Consider the following 23487-nt stretch of genomic DNA (forward strand, 5'->3'; position numbering starts at 1 on the left):
GACTCACTGTTCAGCAAACACAAGTTAAGAGCTAACCAGAAGCAGCCAGATCCCTTCTGCTCATGTTTTAGCTGCAAATAAAAGCCAACATTAACATCTGACGTCACAAAGGACTCAATGCCAGTTTAATTGTTTTATACAAAAGAAGCATAAACACTCCTATAGATTATATGAAATCATCATCCAAAGTTTTCTACAACAGTAATCAGGAGAAAGAACATGCAACTATAAAATGTAATGAAAAGCCAACAGCTTTTCTGTCCTGTTATCAACCTTTGTTGGTCTTTTTGTAAAGTCACTTCTAGAATATAATCTAGCATCAACAGGCTGTGTGGAGGTCGATCTATTATTACTCAGCATGGTTTGAAAAAACAACTTGACATTTATGTGTCTAAATGAGCTTAGTACTCAGCTCTGTTTTATTAGTATCCAGGTGTTTACTAAAGAGCTACGTCTCCCTGAAATTTGACATTTGGCAAACATGAATACTGTACTGAAAAGAAAACAAGGAAAAGAAACAGCATGCTTAGAGCTGGTGTAGAGCTTATTATCGCAGTAAGTCATTCTGTTCAGGCTAAGAGCAGGCTAATGAATGACCTTAATGGATATATAGTCATTATTTCAAGAAATATAAACAACAGGATGTTGTTGTTTTATACATAAAAAGGAAGAATGGTTTATCAAATAGAGCCGACCATCATCAAGAGCAAGCTATAGAAAAAGTTGTCATTTGCTCGAATTGCCGTTGCCTGTGTCCTGCATAAATGCACAGAGTGACCGTGTCCTAAAAACGCTTACCTGACAAACATACAGCAGTGAGTGTGTTCTTCTTCTTTTCTCTTGTCTGTGACTAAAAAGTTTACAAAGTAACTTCTCAATAAAAACTGTACTTTGTTATTTTAGTTAGACTTACGGTCATGTTATGTAATAAACCATGACTAAAGATCTAAAAAGAAACTATACAAAAAGATGTGAAAAACAAAGACTTACTCAGGTAGTTTCCAGATATCATAAAAAGGTTTGATGAAAAGTCCACAGGAAACATGAGAAGAAGTTTCAGGAAATGACATAGGACAAACTGACATGCCGAGAAAGCACACAGACACTAACGAGGGCTGATTGGACACAGGTGTGACAAACAAGACACAGCTGAAACTGGTGAGGCCAATCAAAGTGGAGGGAAGCACAAGAGCAGGAAGTACAACTCAGCCTGAAACAAAGGGGACAAGAACTACAAAAGAAAAACAGGAAACACTAAAGGCCAACTGAGAACTCAGGAATATGACAGAAAAAGACAAACAAGAGCTGTGTCAGACCTCTTACAACATACTACTATCAAACACAATGCTGCATACTGCATACATTCACCAGTTTGTAGTATGACTGACAGTCAGTGGTCATTTTACAGTATTACAGACCCAGTTAAACTGTTTTCCTGTCTTAGAATGAAGAAGTAAACAACAGTCCAGCTGACGGCAAACACAGCTACAGGGGGCCTTTCTCAGTTCCCTTATTTGCACCGAGTGTCCTCCGAGTTGTCTCCTCCACTTGCGTCTTAGTCCCGCCCACCAGAGATGCACGGAGGAAACGAAGCAGAGGAGAGAGGACCGAGGAAATCAGCTTTAAGACACATGAGACGTCGTTTCCTCGACAGCACATGACGCGACATCAGCTGATCACGTTCAGCTGTCAATCAGCCGAACAGCTGTTTATGTCCACACAAACACACACTGTATTATTACTAATCAAACACACACAGTTACAGTGTTTAGTGTTTTTACCTGATAAAAAAAACACCTGAAGAACAACCTGCAGTCTGTTTCAAACCAAAAGGACAGTTTCTACTGACTAAAAGTTTTCATTTTGAATTGTCTATAATTATTGATTATTATTAAACAGTTTGGACTGAACCTAGCCTGTATTTAGACAACGAACTCTGTATTTTATAAACAGATATTTATGTGTCAGGATACTGAAAATGACTGATTAGAATCTAAATGATGAAACGTTCAGAAGATAAATAAGTGAGAATATAAAACGGACTCCTCTTCATCAGACTCTTTTTAATCCCAGCTCATCACAGACCGACTCCTTACAAACTCACTGATGTTCATCATCTGTTTAAATGTCCGACGCTCCGTTTCGCGTCTTTTTAATGTCCGTCTTTTCTCCGGTATTAAACTCTGCTCATGTTGAGAAGTTTCACTGAAGTCTGATCCTGTGCAGCGTCCAATCAATGAGTGATATACGAGAAGGGGGCGTATCTGTCAGTGAAAAGACTTCCGTGAAGTCAGCTCTCGTGTCTCCTCGGATCAGCCTCCTCTCTCCTCGATCCTCTCTCCTCCGTTCGCTATAAGAGCTTTGGGACGATCCTCAACATGGCGGCTTTGGAACTACTTCCGGTTCGGCCGAGGACCGAGGAGACTGCAAATAAGCAAAGTGAGACGTACCCAGTGTATCATCCACTTAGAGTCTGAAAAAAGCTGACAAGTGATTCATTTGGATTTTCAGGATTTTTGAAAATCATAAAAGATCATTTGTGGTATGTTTGTGTTGTTTAATCCTATTGTGATGATTTCCCGTGCTACAATGAGTGTTGCTATCCGTCATTTTAATTTGGGAAATGGAGCTTTGCATTGTGGGAAACAGTATGCGAGAAGACTGGTCTGATGCATACTGTGGATTTTAAACCGAATCAGTCTGACATCTGGGTATTTTTGTCAAACAGCGGATCTCACATGTGTTTGTCTTCTCCACATCGGCAGTCAAGGAGTGAGAGACACAAAGAAAAAGACAAAATAAAACAGGAAGCACTAACAGACTACAAAATAAAATTAAAATACAAAACTAGACCAGATTCTTGTGAGACTGAAACGTTCCAGCAAAGAATCAACAAACTGTATTTCTCAGTATTATCTCAATCTAAAGTGCACATTACAGGGTTGTTGTCGTTTCTAAGAACACTGTTTATGTTTTGGACCATGAGATGATTCTCTTTTGTGCAGACTGAGGATCAGTGTTGTGGTCTGAAAGCTCTGAAGACATTCCTCTGGCACTCAATTCACTCTTTAATAGTGTTTGATGTTTTTGCTCGACTGACTCTGCAGTGTGGTCAAACTCATTCATGTCCCAGCTTTGTGTTCACATCATTAAAACTGATACAGAGTGACCATAAGAGCTGGACAAAGAAAAACAATCAAAGCTAGTGGAGCAGGAGAAGCCTTTAAAAAGCTTCACAGTTTGCAGCAGGCTTTAAAGAAATAGTGTGAGTGAGATTCATTCTCAATCTTCAGGCTCTGTGTTCACATGATTAAAGAAACGATATATAAGTGACAGTTTCAAGTAGTTTTTCGTCCCCTGCGTCCCTGCCTGTAAAATATCTCACCTCTTCTTCGAGAACAAATGTAAAAGCAGCAGCAGGATGAAAAGCCCCAACAAATCAGAGCGTGTGCAGCTTCTCTTCTTCTTCATGATGATCTCAGCTTTGACCCCAGCTCGTCTCCTGCAGACAGCCTCCTTATTCTAACTTCAGTGTTACTGATTCAAACAGTCCACCTGGTCTGAATATAACACTGATGATTGAATTAAAACAAGGCTCAGAGAGAAACATGAACATGAGCCAAATGAATTCTTAACAAACTGAGCTCTGTGTGTGACGATGTTTGGAGAACAAGATTCTCTTTTGAATGTCTGGCTCTAAATCCAGACTCTCAAGAGAGAGATCAATAATTAAACTGATCTAAAATCCCTCACTAATTACTTCTGAATGATCATGATCCAAACCTGTAATTATCTTGTCAGATGTTTACCAGGAGACAGCTTGAGATTCAAAATGAAATGAAGAAAAACATGAATGAATAATTTGACAGTCTGATCTACGTGCTGAGAAACAGCTTTAACGTTCATCAAACTGATGTCACATCTGTGATGAAAGAAAAAGAATGCTCTATGATTTAAATCAAACTTGTTGGCAGTTATAAAGGTATAAGAAGCTTTTCCCCCTCTGTGATCACCATGTGAGTCTCAGTCTGAAGGTTGGAACCTCTGATTGTAGAGCTCGACCAAAGACTCTCCTCGTGGACTTGGGAGTTATTTCAAATGCTGTGCTCCATGCATTGGAACTCGGATCTTGGAGCTGGGAATGACTTCACACCCGAGATAACTGCGTTTCAGTTGGAAGTCAGACAAGGAACATGAACGCCTCCAGGAGAACCTTTGTTTTTTTAGCTAATACCAGACGATAACTACATGATAGTTTCAGACTAAAAATAACATGACAACACCTCCACTGAGAGAACTTGAACGACACCATTGGTGTGATTGGTTTAATTACACAAAAAGTCTAAGCTGTTAATAAACTAAACAGTGACAGTTTGATGCACATAGCAGCCATATTGGATTTGAACACGGACTACGGAAGGCTCTCAGAGTTTCTGAGTCAGAATTCCAACTTTAGGGTCGTTCCTGATGAAATTTTAGTATTTTCCGACTTCCGGGATCGAATGGAACATAGAAATACCAACATGTAGCTCGCTGCCAAAAACAGACTAACGTAAAATTATGTAAATATATTATTTTCCAGAACTTTTTTTGGAAAGCTCTGTTTTGTGAGCTCTGTGCTGTTTTCAGTTTAACTGTGTGTTTGTTCATGTGTGAGGCTCAATGTTTCCTCTAAAGTTCACTTGTTCACTGAGCTCTCTGTGTTGTTGAAGTTCACTGAGCTCTGCTCCACCTTCAGGACCAACACAGTTATTGTCTGCTGAGAAATCACAGAAGCAAATCATCTCTGAGACAATGCAGGTGAATTTATTGTATTATTAATTCAAAGATGTCCTCATCCACATTGTAACACTGCTCAATGCAGAACAAACTGACAAACTTTTAACATGTAGATGTCTTTTCTTAGACTGCATGCTCAGATGTGCTCATGCACTCTCTCTGATACTCATCAATAATCACATAAATACATTAATATTATATGACACCCACATGATTTACAGAGCTATTCTGCTTTGACAGCTCATGTTAAAAAAAGAAAGAGCTGCATGCATACACACATTTGTTCACCTTGAATAGACGTGTGTGCTTCACTGTCACATCAGTCTCCATTTGTTCAGTCTCTCTCTGCTGCTTTTCATTTAATGCTCTATGAGCTTTAAAACATTGATTGTCATTTTTGAGCAGGAAGACAATATCTCAGATGAGAAATATCACTTTTTTTCACATTGTCACTTTATTTTATGGTTTCTCTCCTAAGCTCAGGGTGTTTTTGTATAACGCTCCCTGAAGCTAAATCAGCTCTTTTCATTGTCATGTTCTTTTTATAATGTAAGCAGGTGAAGGTTTCTAATCTTGCTTTTCTATTAGTAATAAAGTACTGCCAAAGGATGGTGGGAATCTGTAGTAAGGTATTTGTTGTAGTAACCATTACTAAAAAGAAAACATTTCATAATTTATCAACAACTCAACAAACACGATCACAGCTTGTGTGTGCAGTGATTTGCATAATCTGCTGGAATGGAGGCAATTACTGTACATTAGCTGGGTTAGCATCATGAGCTAGCATGCTGCTATCAGGTATTTTCTTTCTCTCTTTGACTTTAAGCTTCACACTGTGTTCACAGCAAAGAGCATCAACAATATAACACATTCAGTTAGGACATGATGACAGCAGGCCTCCTTTCAATTCACTGACAAAGACAACCTGACTTTGTTTACATCGATATAGTAACGTGAATAACAAACTCTCTCAGAGCAGATAGTCAGTCTCTGACTCTGTTTGGAATCAACTGACATTTTTCCCTGATAACAAACTGAGGAGAACCTTCTTTTCATCGTCCAATCAACATGATCAATGGAGAAAATATTCTCCATCTTCTTTTCTCTGTCTGCCCTGAGCCATCCTCCATCAGTCAGTTTAATATCTGACATAGTCATCTTGATGCTGGTATGGTTCCAGTGATCATGTCAATGGTTATACTGGTGCCCGTTTGGTTTTATGAGGCCTCTCATCATCCATCTGCTCTGTGTGCACAGGACTCCATGTGAACTCCCTCCCTGCTCCGTCTGGACTCTTCTGATAATCCCTCCTTCACTTCTGAGGCCTGCTGAGCCTCAAACACCCTCAGACAAATGTATCATTACTCTAATTAAAGACATGTTTTCATTTGACTTATTTAGAGTTTAGTATTCTGAATGTGTGCAAAAGTCTGTGATGGCCACAGTGGATCATCATATTTGATTCTATTTACATCATCTCTACAATCAATCAGACTAACAGCCTTATAGGAGCATTGTTCACAGAAATGAACATCTGTATGAAATCAAAGAGGGTGTAGGGTGTCTCTGTGTAAATCTCCTGTTGTCCTGTTGTTGTCTGTTTATTGACTCTGTGATACCTCTTGTGTTGGAGGAGGTCAGCTGTGACCTTTGGGTGAGACTAACAAGCTCAGAAAGTCACAGCAGCAGAAGACTCTTAATTTAACATTTCTCTTCCTGAGAAGAAAAAAAAAACACTTGAACCTCTCTGCTCGCTCTTTTGTGACCAAATATTGACCAGCATGAAATCCTAGAAAATGTATGAATTCATCCAGGTCAAAAGAATCCAGATAATGAGGAAGGTATGAAGAACCCTCCCCAATCAAATGTTCTTCAGACTCAGGGTGTATTGTTTACTGTTGCTTTTCTGCAGCTTGGTTCCACTTATTTGACTTTCTGTCTAACAAAAGATATCCACTTTCTTCACCAGCAGCTCAAACTCAATTTAACATGGAAGAAAACACTGTAGACCAGGGTTTCTTAACCTTTTTGACCTTGGGGCCCAACATTTTCAGGGCAAGGTAGTCTGGGGCCCAACATTTTCAGGGCAAGGTAGTCTGGGGCCCAATCGAGTGAATGGTTCTGATTTAACTTTTGCGGTCATTTTTATTTAATAGCTATTTGTGTCACTATGTTGTAATAATGAATCCTGTTCTTCATTTGTATGTTTTTTAATCAATATATAACCTATACATTGGCTAATTATGCATAAAACCTTGCACAAGTTAAGATCATTTAATTAATTTTGCTCATATAAAACCATGTTTAAGTGCATGTTTGTCAAATAAGTAACACAATATAAACTTAGCAACAAAAGCAATAACATGAGGTGCTCAATGAAGTTCGGTAGATTTGGTGAAATTAAAAAGAGCATTCTGTTTTGTGTAGCGCTGCCCCCCGTTGCTGTCATTATTTTTTCGTTTTAAGAACCTCTCCATTACGTTTCCATTCAGATTCAGGCCCCGTTTACACGGAGACGCTGTGACAGTAAGACGAAACATTTGGACATGCGCAGTAGTTGAGAACTAACAACAATGGCGGCGGCTATGTGCTTCAGCAGCTATTCGCGTTGTATCGTCTTTTAAAACAGAACCTTGATATGATACATCGTGTATGTCGCCGCCAAAAGAGCAACGAATACTTGCGGCAAATAGTTCAACCTTTACTCGAGCACAGGGCGACCATACGCAGCGTTTAGTTAAGACTTGGGAGAACTAGCCGCTAAACAGGATGTTGTGGAGGAAGTGGTTGTACTGCTGAGTGTCGCGCGTGTCGCGTAGTAAAGTTCCAGTACTTCTAACTGATGATACTGCCTCTGGTGGTCGGAGAGTATACTGCAGGCCAACGATCACGGCCCTTACGGCCCACAGATGCAAACATATTATCCCCTTGCGGCCCTGCAGGTGGCGCTCGCGGCCCTTCGAAGGGCCGCGGCCCTATGGTTAAGAAACCCTGCTGTAGACTAACTGGTTTCTGACTGGTTGTGTGATAGGCTGTTAGATCAATCCAGATCATGGAAACATGTCAACAGATTTTCAGTCCTTATATAAAACATAGAATAATAATCTCTAACGGTGTCTGTTTCACACACAGAGCTATTATGAAGTGAACTGACTCTCTTTGTCCTCTATTAATGGTAGGTGTATGAGCTCAAGTGAGTCCATGTTCACTTTGACCAGAGTCTCTGCTGTAGAAGATAAACACAAAAGCATCTCATACAAAGCAGCATTATTCCCTGCTGCTGGTGTGAAGGTGACTCCAGACGACAGGTGAAGAGATGTGTCTTTGTTCAGCTGCACAGAGGAGCCCACAGTGGCCTTCAAACCAAAGGTTCACAAGGCAAGGCAAGGCAAGTTTATTTATATAGCACTGTTCAGACACGAGGCAATTCACAGTGCTTTACAGACATAAAAACATTAAAACAGAGTTTAAGGAAAGAATGCAAAATACATCATTAAAAGATGGGGATGCAGGTGAAAATACTCGATAAAGGTACAACTGTTAAAACTATTAAAAAAGGAAGAATGTGTTGCAGTAAGGCAGACAGTATATTTCTAATTGAAAGCCTGAGCGAATAACAACGTTTTAAGGCCTGATTTAAAGGAGTTGAGTGTGCCGGCAGTCCTCAGTTGTTCAGGGAGTTTGTTCCACAGTTGAGGAGCGTAGTGACGAAACGCTGCTTCACCTTGTTTGGTTCTGACTCTGGGAACACTGAGTAAACTTCTTTCTGAGGACCTGAGCGGTCTGGATGTTTTATATTCTACAAGTAGATCTGACATGTACTTAGGGCCAAGACCATTTAATGCTTTATAGACCAGTAGTAAGATTTTAAAGTCGATCCTCTGACACACAGGCAGCCAGTGCAGTGATTGAAGCACAGGTGTAATGTGCTCCACCCTCTTTGTGTTGGTGAGGACTCTGGCTGCTGCGTTCTGGATCAGCTGCAGCTGTCGGACAGATTTTTTACTAAGGCCTGTAAACACACCATTACAATAATCCAGCCTGCTGAAAATAAAAGCATGAACAAGTTTCTCTGAATCTTGTTTGGTCAGAAAACTCTTGATTCTTGCAATATTTTTCAGATGGTAATAAGCTGATTTTGTTACCATCTTAATGTGGTTGTTGAATTTGAGGTCTGAGTCCATAATCACACCAAGATTTCTGGCTTGATTTGTTGTTCTTAAGGACATGGATTCAAGACAAGTGCTTTCCTCTTTAGGGCCAAAAACAATCACCTCAGTCTTTTCTGGGTTCAGTTGTAAAAAGTTCTGACACATCCACTCAGTGATTTCGTTGATGCACTTGCTCAGTGAGTATAAGGCACTATGGTCATTCTTGACACTGATATATAGAGCTGTGTGTCATCTGCATAATTATGATAGGAAACGTTGTAATATTCCATGATCTGAACGAGAGGGAGCATGTAGATGTTAAATAAAAGCGGCCCAAGGATGGAACCTTGAGGAACTCCACAGGTGATCTTCACATGCTCAGATTCATAATTACCAACAGACACAGTGTAGACCCTGTCCTGCAAGTAAGATTTAAACCAATTTAAGGCAGTTCCAGAAACTCCAAGCCAGTTTTGAAGTCTGTCCAGCAGTATGTTATGGTCCACCGTATCAAATGCAGCACTAAGATCCAGTAGCACTAAAACTGAGACTTTAGATGCATCACTGTTCACATAGATATCATTTAGCACTTTGATAAGAGCAGTCTCAGTGCTGTGCTTTGACCTGAATCCAGACTGAAAAACACTGAAGTATTTATTTTGTACCATAAAAGTGTTAAGTTGCACAAACACTGCTTTTTCGATTATCTTGCCTAAGAAAGGAATTAATTGATAAAGCATCCAGATTACTCTTTTTTAGGAGGGGTTTAATCACTGCTGTCTTTAGTGACTCAGGAAAAGTGCCTGTCTGCAGAGAGCTGTTAACTATCTGCAATACATCTGATGCAACACAGGTAAAAACATTTTTTAAAAAGCTTGTGGGCAGAATGTCAAGACTGCATGTAGTGGACCTGAGGTGTTGAACTATGTCTGTTAATGCTACAGGATCTAGAAGGTGAAAATGTGCCAGGTTAGCTAAATTGTTTTCATTAGGAGGTACAGGAGTTACAGTCAGGCTGCCTGTCGTAGACTCACTGACTGTCTGTCTAATCTGTTCAATCTTTTGGGTGAAGTGCGATGCAAAATCATTGCATGCCCTTACAGATAACAGTTCAGCAGGAACTGATGCTGAGGGGCTGGTCAGCCTGTCCACGACAGTAAACAAAGTCCGAGCATTGTTGCTGTGCTTGTTGATTATCTCAGAGAAGAAGGACTGTCTGGCCCTTTTGAGTTCTAAGTTATATAAGCGGAGCGCCTCTTTAAAGATGTCATAATGAACCTGGAGTTTACTTTTTCTCCACCTGCGCTCAGCTTGTCTACAATCTTTTTTCTTTGTTATAACAAGTGTCCCATTCCTCCAATGGGGCTTTCTCTTTACACAGACAGCTTTGGCCTTGACTGGGGCAACGGCATCAATAATATTTAGAACCTTAACCTGAACTTATCTACAAGGTCTTTGACAGGAGCTGAGTGTAGAGCTGGTGTGTTAGTGAATGCCTCAGTGAAGAGTGTGCATGTGTTGTCATCAATGTAACGTTTTCTGATCAGCTCTGTTTTGCCTTCTCTGCAGTCAGCCAAGATGGAAGCTTTAAAGGAAACACAATAGTGATCAGAGATGGCAACATCATTCACTACAACATCAGAAACCATTAGACCTCTTGAAATGACCAAGTCCAGAGTGTGTCCCTTGTTATGTGTTGGATTTGTTACATGCTGGGAGAGATCAAAGTTTTCCAAGATGTATATAAGTTCTTTCACACTGTTATCTCTTGGATTGTCTAAATGAATGTTGAAATCACCCACTATAACAACACAGTCATAATCAATACACACAGCAGACAATAGTTTGTTGAGGTCATAAAAGAAGTTTGCATTATACTTTGGTGGCCTGTAGATAGTGACTAATATTGCACAACAGGGTGAGCTCAGCTGGAGTGCAATGTGTTCAAAAGAGCAGAATTTCCCATATGACAACTGTTTGCATTGGTACTTGTTATTGTACAGAGCAGCTACTCCACCTCCTCTCCTCGACTCTCTAACCTCACTGATAAAATTAAAGTTTGGAGGAGCTGTTTCAATAAGTGCTGCTGCACTGTTGTTCTCATTTAACCAAGTTTCAGTTAAAAACATAAAATCCAAATTCTCTTCGATTATGAGATCATTAATTAAAAGGGACTTGCCTGATAGAGATTTAACATTTAGTAGAGCAAATTGTAACATGCTATGAACCTTGCTAGATTCACACTGTGGCTGACGCACAACTGGAATCAAGTTAGATAGAGTGACCGTACGTTTTAATCTACTGATGTACTTTGCGCCATGCCGCCAGCTATTTGAGATAACTGGTATGTTAAAAACTTCTGGGACAAAGGGCCCTGGCTTTTCCCTGGAGATGTCAGGCTTAGCATTTGCCTTAAAACCTGGACCCAGAACACATCAGCACACACACTCTTTTGGGCTCTTATTGGGAGACTGGTGTAGGTTCAGATCTAGCTTTGGAAGGGGTACAGGTGGGGCTCATCTGCGCAGAGGTTGTGGAGGGGGGGCGGGTTGTTGTAGGGGAATTAGGGGGGTTAGGAACCCAGGTCGGAGGGGAGTGAGTCTGGTACCAGTGTTGACAAGTGTGTTCATTTGTTCAGTAAACTCCAACATGGGGGAGGAGGGGGAGGGGATACCCGGTGAAGGTGATGAATTGGGTGGAGTTTGGGCAGGTGGAGTTGGGGGATTCTCTCGAGCAGGTGGAGTTGGTGAATCCTCTCGAACGGATGGAGTTGGTGAATCCTCTCAGGCAGGTGGAGTTGGGGGATTCACTCGAGCAGGTGGAGTTGGTGAATCCTCTCGAGTAGATGGAATAGGTGAATCTTCTCCAGCAGTGGCTCCTGGTGAAGGACTTAAGGCCTCTTCTTTTTCATTCTGGCACCCCTCATGGCCAGAACACATAGGCGGGGGGGAGTCGGTTCTCCTTCATGTTTTGGTGTTTGCTCCTTTTGTTTGGGTTCATCTTGTCTCTTGTCCTTGGCAGTGGGAACAGTATGACGCAGGAAGAAAGAGAGATTGGAGGTGAAAAGCCTCACTCCTGACTTGTTTAGGGAAAGGCCATCTCCTTTGAAAAAATGTCTTCTGTCCCAGAAAAAGTTAAAATTGTCAATGAAATGGATTGAGTGGACCTCACATATCTGTTGAAAGCCATCTGTTGATTGCCAACAGTCTGCTGAATCTCTCTCCTCCTCCTCTGACTGGTGGTAAAGGCCCACTGAAAAAGACTTCAACCTTCAGAGAGCTCACTGCATTTAGCAGATTACCTAAGTCACGTTTGAGCACTTCAGATTGTCTTTTCCCAATATCATTTGCCCCTGTGTGCAGTACAAGGTGTTTCAAATTGGGACTTTCTTCACAAATGCTGAGGATTCTGTCGGTCATGTTGGAGACTGTATCATCAGGAAAGCACAACACTCTTGTTTTTCTGCTGTACATGCTTCTCACATCTTTGATAGCAGAATCACCAACAACCAGAGTCTCAGCATCATTCAGTAGCTTTCCTTGTAGCTTTCTAACTCCTGACTTCTTGTCAGGTCTTACCCTTCTCTGTGGGTTCAGGGGGTTGTCCAGGTGTCCAGTTGGAAATCCTGGGTCTTGCATTAGAGGAAGAAATTTATTTTGTAACTCCACAGCCGCTGGTATTGGAGCCTTGTTGGTAATCTTCCCTTTAGCCTTTATCCACGGCTGTGTCTTCCTCTGCACCGGTGTTGAGGAGGCAGATACCGCAGGCCAGCCTGTAGCATCACAGATCTCTGGGCGCTGGGTTCTACCTGTTGGACGTCTCCATGTGGCAGCTGGTGTACTCTTTGGTTTTGCCCCGAGAGCATTCCAGGGAGGATTGATAGTGGCAGATTTGTTACCTTTTGCACAGCCCCTCTGTTTGGTGGGAGCTGTATCAGAGCTCATTAGCTCAATGTTAGCATTCTCCAGTCTGTTGTTTTGAATCAACGGAAGAGTGCTGTCATTTTCGCAGGGTCCATTCACTTCTGCGTTTATTTCTAAATGTAGAACTTTATTCTCCAAGACTGCGACCTGCTGCAGCAGTTTGTGGAGGTCATCAGTGGAGAAAGGAGGCATCACGGTACTGGTTAGCTTTTAGGCACCTGATTTGTCCGCTAAGAAAAATGTCTCCACAAACAGAGGTATTCCAGGAATAAATGGCTTTCTTGGTAAACGTCAAAAATGTTTACTAGCATCGAGGTGTGGGAGAAAAAAGCAAAAAGAGAGGAAAAAAAAAAAAAGGGAGTGAAGCAGAGCGCAAAGCGGAGAGCTAGGAAAAACACGTCTACACTCTCAGGAAGCAGGAAGCAGAAAAATCAAGGCAAAAAAAAAAGAAAAAAAAAAAAGAAAACAAAAAAAAAAAGGAAAGAACAACACAGAGAAGATAAGACATCCCCAAGAGTGTTTCACACTTTGGAGCTCTGTGCTGCTGGTCTTTGTTCAGGTGTTAAATATTGATGTGTGTTTGGAGGGGAACGTGTGTATCATTTCATGTTGAAGAGTGAAGACAGTGTGGTCAGGTCTGCAGCGTCACAGAGACATGAATACACAACCAGCATCCTTTGGATTCTTCTGATTTATTGTCTTTATTAACATCTCAGTCAGCTCTGAGCCTTCATGGATGTCACGCTGGTATCATGTTTACACAGCAACTACTGTCTGCTCCTCCTCCTACTCCACATTTTCATGAGGGAGGACAGATACTTGTTAACTTTAGCACATACTTCACCTTGAGGACAAAGAAGAGAGAACATCGTCTCATGTAAAACCTGAGTTATGAAATGTCATGAACTTGTTCAACTTTTTTTTCTTTTAACGTTTCTGCTGTCCAGGTTACAAATGAAAATAGAAAAGGATTTTAAATTTCATTTCCTGCCAGTCCCCTGTAATAATTTCCCTTTAACAGAATCAGTGATTGTACTTTCCCTCTGACCCAGTTTCCTGACTATTTCTAAAGAAGTCTTCACAGCATGAGCTCTGTGAACGTTTCCTTAAATGTCATTTCTCTCACACTGACTGCAGCTAGTCAGTTACATGTGAAAATCAGCCTGCAGAGACTGAACCCTTTAAGAGAGATCCATTTAAGAAGAGCTTTAGCCTGAATGTGGAGCCCAGAGGAGATGATGAGACAGATGCTGATTGTTGATCACAGAGGGCTTTTCAATGTGCTGTCAGCTCTCTATGTGGAGCTGATGATGCTGTATGAGGAGACCACACAAACACTCTGCAGGACACTTTGGTCCACTTGGACTTCAGCTGTTGTCCACAAAACTTGAATTAGTTTGTGATGTTAAAGTCTGTGAGGGTTCAGAGCTGAGGCTTTAGGGAGGAGATTGGGATCGAGCCAACATAAAAAACAATCCTCAGATTGAACCAAATATAATCTGAACAACGTCAACGTGTGAGACACAGAGGGAGATACAGCTGCATGGAGAGATGGATGGATTTTATAAAAGAGAGGAGGAGGAGGAGGAAGAAGAAGTGGAGGAGTCTATTTCTGGAGGACTGCAGAGCTTTTTATTTGATTTTTTCAGACTTTTCTTCCTCTTATTGGTCATCTCTTGAAGCCATCTTTCAGAGGGGATTTGGACAGAAAAGCTTTTGGCAGCAGCAGTAAACCCGACTTAACTGAGACTGATGTTGTGTTCTGAATGAGTTTCACTTTGACCCAGAACAAGATAACTTTAAACTTCCATCAATGAGACTTATTACAACAACACATGCTGAGACACAGCAGATAGACCTGGACAGATATTCTGTTTATCCTTCAGACACAAACACTGAAAACATGACACTTTGTTACATATTGAGAATTGACCGTGTCTTAGAGATAACTTTAAGTATAAACTGAAAATAACAAAAGCTAGTTCAGTCCAATAGTATGTCTTTAATGTTATTGACTGTCAGAAGAGATGTGCTTGAGTTTTTGGATGACTTTGTTGCCCACAAAAACAGTAACTAGTGGTTATTGGAAGGCTGTACTTGTGTTTGTTTGTTTGTGTGTGTCTATGTGTGTGTGTGTGTGTGTATGTGTGTGTGTGTGTGTGTGTGTGTGTGTGTGTGTGTGCAGGGATCAATACCAGTGTAGACGCTGTGATTCATTGTGACTACCTGAGAGAAAGCAATAAATAAAGAAAGAAATAGAAACTTTCATTACACAACAAGGATGACAAAAACCTTCAGCCTCTGTCCATCCACACTGGTGATTTTAATGATTCTGTCGGATGAGATCAGGACAGGATTTAAAAAGGTGGAGCTATGATGAGAATTCCTGGTGTCATCAAATCTGACGAATAACAACTCTGATAACAGGTCATGATGTTCGCCTGCTTAAAGGTTTCTTCAGAACTGACAGGTTAGTGGAGCTGTTTTGTCACGATTCATCTTTACATCCTGACTTTTTAGCTCATCAAACATTTTATTTCCACCTCAAAGTAAGCGCTCTCCGAGTTTCACCATCAGAAATATGTCATACTGATTTATAAAAAACTTATAAGTGGACAACAGTTGGATTAACTGTAAACCATGTGAAGCAGGGACAGTGCTGCAGCCTTCATCACACTTAAAGGTTGACTGTAAATGTCGCCTACAATTCTCTACAGACATGAAACATGAATGCATTCATTAATTTAGTTGTTTTTTTATTGATTTCTTCACATGCACATGTTTTAGTGAGCAGGAGACCAGCGGTGTTTGTTGGAGCTGGAGCAGGTGAACGTTCGTCTCAGCCAGCTTCTCTTCTTCTTTGCTTTCTTCATTAACATCTCCTCCATCTTGCTCTCCAGCTCTTCCATCCTGTAGGCCATGTAGCTCTCCCTCTTTGTCCACTTCTCCTCCTTCTCCTTCAGGGTTTTGTGGAGGAGCTGAATGGCATGTAAGAGGGAGCTCCTCTCTTCCTGCCACTCCTTCTGCCGCTGCTGCAGCTCCTCTTGGGCATTTTTTTGGGCAGCAGCGAGCTCAGCGTTGACCAGTTTGAGGCTCTCCAGATCGGCTGTGAAGGAGGAGCGGGACCTTTCCAGCTCCGCCTGAGAGTCCTCTTTGATCCTTTGCAGGTCTTTCTCGACATCGGCAGCTGTCTGACTCGCTGCTGTCTCGTCCAGCTCGTCAGTCTGCTGCTCCTGCTCCCGGTGGGTTCTGACCCACTTGGATTTGTTGGAAGCTTTCTTCTCCTTGCAGACTGTTTTCAGATTCAGGGCCTGGTTCCGGAGATCAGTTTGGAGCTTCTGCAGGTGGAAGTTAATCTTCTCCACCTCTTCATCCTGAGCAGACTGGCTGATTCATGGATCCATTTGTGTGGCTTTCTTCATGAGAGCAGCCTGTTCCTGCTGCAGCTTCTCACTGAAGCTCAGGATGCTCGACTTCAGAGCACAGACCTTCTGCTGGTGCTCTTGCTCATCCTCCTCCTTCAGGTCTTTACTAGACTGACATTTGAGGGTGCATTTATCCAGATCTTCATGAGCTGTCTGCAGCTGCAGGATCAGCTCTGAGGCGTCTTTGTCCTCAGTCTTGGTGCACTGATTGGCTGCAGAAACCTCAGCAGTGGCGTTGACGCTTTGCTGCTCCATTTTCTGTTTGGCCATCTCAAGTTGGCTCTCAAAAGCTGCAGCTTTATTCTCTGATTGGAGCAGATCAGAGCGAGCCTTCTTCAGCTTGGTCTTCAGCTGTGTAGCTTTCTTGTCTGCAGCTACATATTCATAGTAACATGTTTTGTGTTGGTACTCAGAATCTTTGAGTTGTGCTTTTAAATGAGTGTTTTCTGCCACCAGCCGGGACATTTTGTCCTCCTCGAACCCTGACTCAAACTGGTATTCACAGTCTTGCATGCTGCTGCAGGTATCCTCCAGATTTTTGCTCCTTGGATTTTGAGTGAAAGGGTTTATCAATCAATCAATCTTTATTTGTATAGCGTCAATTCATAACAGGTGTTATCTCGAGACACTTTACAAAAGCAGGTAAAGGACCTTACTGTTTGTCTGTTAACATTAACGAAAGAGCAGGTAACAAGACCATGCTCATCATTATGTTTACAAAAAGCAGGTAAAGGACCTTACTTTTGGCTATATTTCAAGAGCCCAGCTTAATCCGTCATAGCGTGGCAAGAACAAACTTCCTTTTAACAGGCAGAAATCTTCAGCAGACCCGGCCATCCTCACCAACAGTCCCAAGGAACCTAAAGCCTGGTTCACACGGCAGGATAATTGCGCCGATTTTAGCCCAGATTCTCCCCTTCCGATAATCTTAAGGACGCCCCGATCATCATAAAATAATCTTATAAGATCATCCTGCCGTGTGTGGTGTGTTCAGAACGTTCTCGTCTGGTCGGAAGAATGTCGGGACCGCTCCGATCTCAAATCGGGGATATTCAACATGTTGGATTGTTTTGGCCCGATCTCTCATCATGTGTGGTGTTTCCCCCGAGGAGAAACAAGCACGAGCCTGTTGACTGTGACGAGTAGCCAATCAGAAAGCGAGGTGACTTATTAGCGAAAACACCGGTAGCAAAACAACTGCTACTCACCTCCATATCAACATGTAGCAAGTACAGTTCATGCTTCCGTTGTCTCCACTCCTTTGACCGACGCCTCTTTTTAAAACGTGTTTTTTCAGATAAAAACAGCACAAACGATCCCTATTACATCCTCTTTGTCCATTTGTTGACTCTGGAATCACGTTTGATCTCGAGAGGTTTTGCGAGATTTCCAGTCTGATCGGGGACGTTCGCGAGTGAAATCGGTTCGTGTGTGGTGTGTTGATGTTGCCGTGTGGCCGCACACCACACACTGTACGACCGAAACTGTAAAACCTCCGATTATTTATCGCCGTGTGTGTGGTCTCTAAAGTTTGGGAAATCTGCCGACAATTTTAAAATCCTGCCGTGTGAACCGGCCTTAACTCTCAAGTGTTTTACCTTTAACCCACCCAGACTGCTCTTATGTCAGTGTGAGCAGAGCGATGACTGCTGGGAAATGGAGTGTGAGGCTGTACATCTGACTGCTCACACAGCAAAGTGAGGCTAAATATGTTCAAGATCAGAGGAGACACGGGAGAGAAGGTGTAGAGAGTGTGTTTTATCCTCTGAGCTAAATGGAAATCTGTGAAATCTCACCTGAAACCTTCAAAATCAGCTCAAACTCACCTCAGTGTAACTAAACTTAAAGGACTGACAGAAAATACAGGATGGAAATCACAGCAGATTTTCTCCTTCACACACAGCTCCATGCGTTTCATTTTAAAGCCTGAGAAAATATATGTTCTCTGAGGATGATCACTCCCTGTTCTCAGCTGTCAGTCAGTCAGGATTCTCTGGATTATAATCTGAACAGGTAGGTTTTTGATTTTAGGCTCCCAGCAAAGCAAACACAAAGCTGAGGAAAAGAAAAAATTAGATGTCTGCTTAATGAAATTATGCCCAAACCTAATATCCAGCTTCATGACAGAGCTCATGAGGCGTGTGAGCTCGCTGTGGTTCAGACGATGTCATCAGTCATTGTGAAAACTGTGACAGCTGTGTGCTGGGAGATTTCCTCTGACAATCTCAGACTAAAAATCAATGTGATCCTGAGACTATGGAGAAAGACATGGTTCATTTAGAATCATTAAAAAGTGAGTAGTGTCACGCACCACTCTGAGGTGACCCCATGGGGCGAGCAGATATCCACAGTGTGTCCCAATAAAACACATAAGACACCTTTACAAAGTCTAAACTATGGGATTTGAAAAAGACACAAAAATAACTAAATAGTTAATAAAAGCAAACAAAGGACTCAAAACAAGAAGACAACAGACTAACCGCCTGTCAGAGAGACATTACACAGCAGTCCTCACTCCAAAAGACTCCCTACTCCTGAAGTCATGCTGCCTTCACGGACTCCTCGGAAACAACGTACTTCCAATATGTGCAGTCGAAAGACTAAATAAACATTCAAGAGCTCTGGTCATAAAAAACATTCAACACAACTCGAGAAGTGAGGTTGTTTTTTTTGTTTTTTTTCTTGTGGCTGATGTCTAATTACCAAAAGCAGGTAGTACAGAGCTCCTGTGTTCTTTCGTATGTGCGGAAGAATGAAGGACATTGAATGCTCCTCAGGTAAATGTTCATACTCCCGTATCTCTGTTTTGCTTTGTTGTCAGTTGCTGACACTGGTCAAAGTTTTCTTACATTTTTGTTGCCCTGAAATGTCACACAAACGTCAAAACTCAGGTGTCATCATAATGTCCCATTTGTAACTACGACTTCAGAAGGAAGTTTGTGTGCTTATAACTTGTAAATACAGTAAATACGATTTGTCCGAGGAGCACGTGAAGGTTGCATTAGTTTTTAAGGTCTGAGGCCAGGTGCAGCTCGTTAAGCAATCAGTAGCTTCAGCTGGGCAGAGATGGAGACAACAGAAGGAGAGAAGACACAAACAGCACAGAGAACAACATACAGCCGTAACCATAGAGACAGGCTGGAGTCTCAGTCTCATCATGACACATTGTATTGTCTTCTCCAACATGTTGGATGAGCTCAGCAGCACATTGTTCATGAGAAACAAGCTGCTGTTTACTGTCATGTAGTAAACTGGTTTCTGTGGAGACGACTCCTCCAAACTGGTTTAGTCTGAAAGTCAGAGGAATCATTGGATTGTAAATAAAACAAATAAACATCCAACTTGTCTGACAGTGTGTTTGTATTGGTCCTATGGGTAATAATCTACATGTATTATTGTCACAGAGGGACTGTAACGTTTTATTACATCTTTGTTGATGTGCCATCTCATCTCACCAATAAATGTTATTTCCACAGTGAGACTACATGAAGACAGTTTTACTGTAACAACACTTTTATTATTTGTTCTCCAGAGGTAATGTTGGAGTCATGTCATAGATTTAATGTCTGATCCTATGGGGATATTCTTATTGTTAAAAATGTTTGATGAGTGAATGATCCCTGTGTGATGATGGAGCAGGTTTGATCTTTTATTTCACTCCCTTTGTTCTGAGGTTGTAAAGTTGCTGCACTTCTTTCTCTCCTGTGTGTTTGCTGCAGTTCTTATTCAGTTTGAATGTGTAATTGCAGCATGTTGTTCAGTGTGTCTGTGTTTGTCAGTGTGGTTAGCATCAGTTGTATCTGGTCACCATGTTTGCTGTTGGGGCTTTGTAGTAATCTGGACAGCTTGTTTATTAAAATGTCCACAGATGGAAACATGTCGCCACAAGCAGAGACTGTTTTGTTTGTTTTAGTAGCAGAAGAAAAAAAAGGAAATAAATACAACAATTCTGTGACAGCATCTTCTATGTGAGAAAAAAGCGTTTTCATGACTTTCTACAAGTTCAGCATCGCTCTCTCTCATCTGCTCCTCAAACGCAGCAGCTCGATCAGAGGCCCAGAACTTTAAACCATGACTCTGTAGTTACCTCTCTGCCTTCAGTGTGTCCTCTAGATTATTGTTTACATCTTTTTCTGTAGTCAGTGGACACAATGAAAAGAGGAGGAAAGTCTGATTCAAGACAGACAACAAGTCACCTGTAATATCTGTCTGCTCTTTAATCCATGTCCAGGTGAGGAGCGAGCACTGACCTCATCTACTCAGAGAGTCCTCAGGATGGCAAACAGCCGCTCCACATCAAACAGGGGATGTAAGATGTGCAGCATGATAACAATAAGACCTGAGACTCATTGACAAAGGGAATAAGGTCCCTGCTATCAGCTGCTGAATGAGGAACTATCAGATTAGAACTGTAATTAACTAAACAGACGGAGCAGTCTGCTGATGTTTGACTCACTGAGCTTTAAATCTCTGCAGAGTGAATTTATAAGGACTTATTGAAATATGATGATCTATGACATACCGCACTGACCGGCTTCCACTGATAATTTAATAACCAGAATATGTGATATGCAGAATTAGAGATACCTGCAGAGAAATATTTTTCTGTGGGAGAGATTTTCCTCTGGCACAACGGTTAGAGCTTTTTAAATTAACCCAAATACGTACATTGATGCTTCTTTCCTCTTCTCTTACTTGATGATCCTGATAATAAACTACAGTCAAACGTCCCATCAAGTGAAACATTCTCATTAGAGTCTGTTTTGCTGACTCAGCAGGAGCTGTTGAAACAGTTTGCTGTGGTGTTACTGTCGTTCATTGATGTGCTCCTCTGATTCATTCGAGCAGCTCAATTCTCAGTTCGATCATTAAAATGGAAAGACAAAGTAATGTGCACACCACTAATGATAATTCAATGCTGCAGACAGAGACACAGAGTGATCTATATGCTACACTATGTTGAAGTGAAGGTCTAAAGAAAGCTTTAATGAAGCAGAGAAACCTGATGGAGAAAAGAGACCAGCCTGAGCCCACGCATACAAGATGATGATGAAGAAAGGAAACCGTGTGTCCTCCATACACTGAGAGGCACACATGGACCTGAGTCTGCTGGTGCTGCTCACAACAACTGTTTGTCAATGTGTTTTTTTTGTGTGTTTGTGAGCTCACCTGCATGAACAATATCATTGTTCTCTTGTGTAAAAAGGTCAATCTTATTTTACAAACAATGTCCTGATACTGCTGCTCAGGCTTCAGTTCATCTTATGAGTCCAGATGTTCGAATACTTTTTGTCCATGATCTTTTCAGCAGGAGCTCAAATAGAATAAGATTTTAATCTCATCATGATTAATTCTCCTATAAAATAATAATGAGTGCAGCTTAAATGCAAAGTGATAAATTATCCATGCTGTCGTTTATTTTCTGTCTCAACCTCTCTGTGCAGTTTCTCACACTGAGCTGTTGTGTACAAAAGTTCACATCTGTTGCTTATTGAACATCTGGACTCATTTACATATTAATGAATATTTATATTGATGTGATTGTCATTGGGCCTGCAGTGTGAAAGACTGGAGATCTACTCAAGCAGAATTAACAGACTTTCACCTTTAACTAAATCTACTTGTGTCTCGTCTGTCTGATAAAAAGTGAAACACAGGAGAGTGGAGCTCATGAAACAAGAGGGTTTAAATTCAATCAGCTAAAATCAAGAGGAATAAAAAATAACATGTCACCGTCTATTTACAATCTATTTAGTGATTCAACAGGTTTTTAAATTATATTTTCTATTCAGGGTCAAACATCACTTACTTCTTGTTTTCCATCTGTAGATATAATGACACATGATTTACTTTGATTATTACTCGTCCTGTCCTCACACTCACATCTTCTCAGTGATTTGACGCTCATTTTAAGTACCCTGATGTTCTGAACAGAAGGATTGAAGATACTTTCAGGGATGTTGTGTAATGTATTAACCATGTTATATCTGTTTATTAACTGATGGTCTCAGACTAAAGAGAGTTCGGAGGTGAAGAGAAATGTAAAGCAGGGTTCATTGAAAAAAGAGCCACTCAGTCTTCCCTGGATGAAGAACAGCTGACATAGAAAATCAGCACCAGAAAGTGCTGTTCTGATGAGGGAGCAGCCGTCCATGCACGGAGCAAAGTTTACACTCTACATTTACAAACTCTGCTCATTATAAAAACATATTCATATTTACGTCATCATTAAAATATGAATGGCAATACATTTTCATATTTCATGAATAAAGCTGTTAGATTAGAATAATTCTTTAAATATTAACAATATTAAATTGACAGTGTGTTTGTGAGTGAACTTAAACGTCTCTTTTCTCTCTGATCATGATGAAGTTATCATTTCCAAATGTCTGTTGTTTGCAGGCAGGATCTCAAAACCTTCTCAGTGTGATCAAAGCTGTTTGGTTGTTTTTTAAGGCAGAATAGAGAAAAGAAGTGAGAAGCTGAGACTGAGTGTAAAGCATACAAATAAGCAGACACACAGAGAAATCTATTGTCCATATAAAAAACTATGTCAGACTTTGTCGTCTCTCTCTGGTCTTCACGTTGAGAGTTCAGGCTTCAGGTGAACTGAAGAAGCTCGGTTTATCTCCAGCACGAGACTGAAACCATAAATTCACTGCATTGAATGTCTGATGTGTTCACAGATCTCATGCTGTATTAGTCAATAGCAGACAGGAGACAAAGGTTTCATTGTTTCATTGATTCAGGCGATGATACTGAGAGAAGTGTGGGAAATTACCTAGACTTTCAGGAGACACCTCTGAACAGAGGTGTCAGAGAGCAACAGGAGGGCCTCCTCCTTCGCAGACAGCACCATACGAATGTAAATGTAATTTGATTATCACAGAGTCACTGTCTCCAGACAGACAGAATACACTAAACTTCAAACAACCATTGCAACGTAGAGAACACCATTTGTTAACTGTAATGCGCTGTATTGCATAAAAGGAGTTGTAATGTAAGGTTCGGGAGAGAACGCTGCAGACTGCTGCCTTGTCTCCGTGCTGCACGTATTAAACCAAGAGATCTGATTCAAGCGCCGCCGTGAAGTTCTTCTTTTGAGAATTAGCAACTCTCCACCTCGTGAAAGGAGAATTTTCCACGACAGAAGTCAGGCTCATCCTGTGAAATAGAGCAGAGAAATGACCCTGAAGGGGACCCGTAGTT

The sequence above is a fragment of the Symphodus melops genome (genome assembly GCF_947650265.1).
Source record: "Symphodus melops genome assembly, chromosome: 11".
Classification (NCBI taxonomy): Eukaryota; Metazoa; Chordata; class Actinopteri; order Labriformes; family Labridae; genus Symphodus; species Symphodus melops.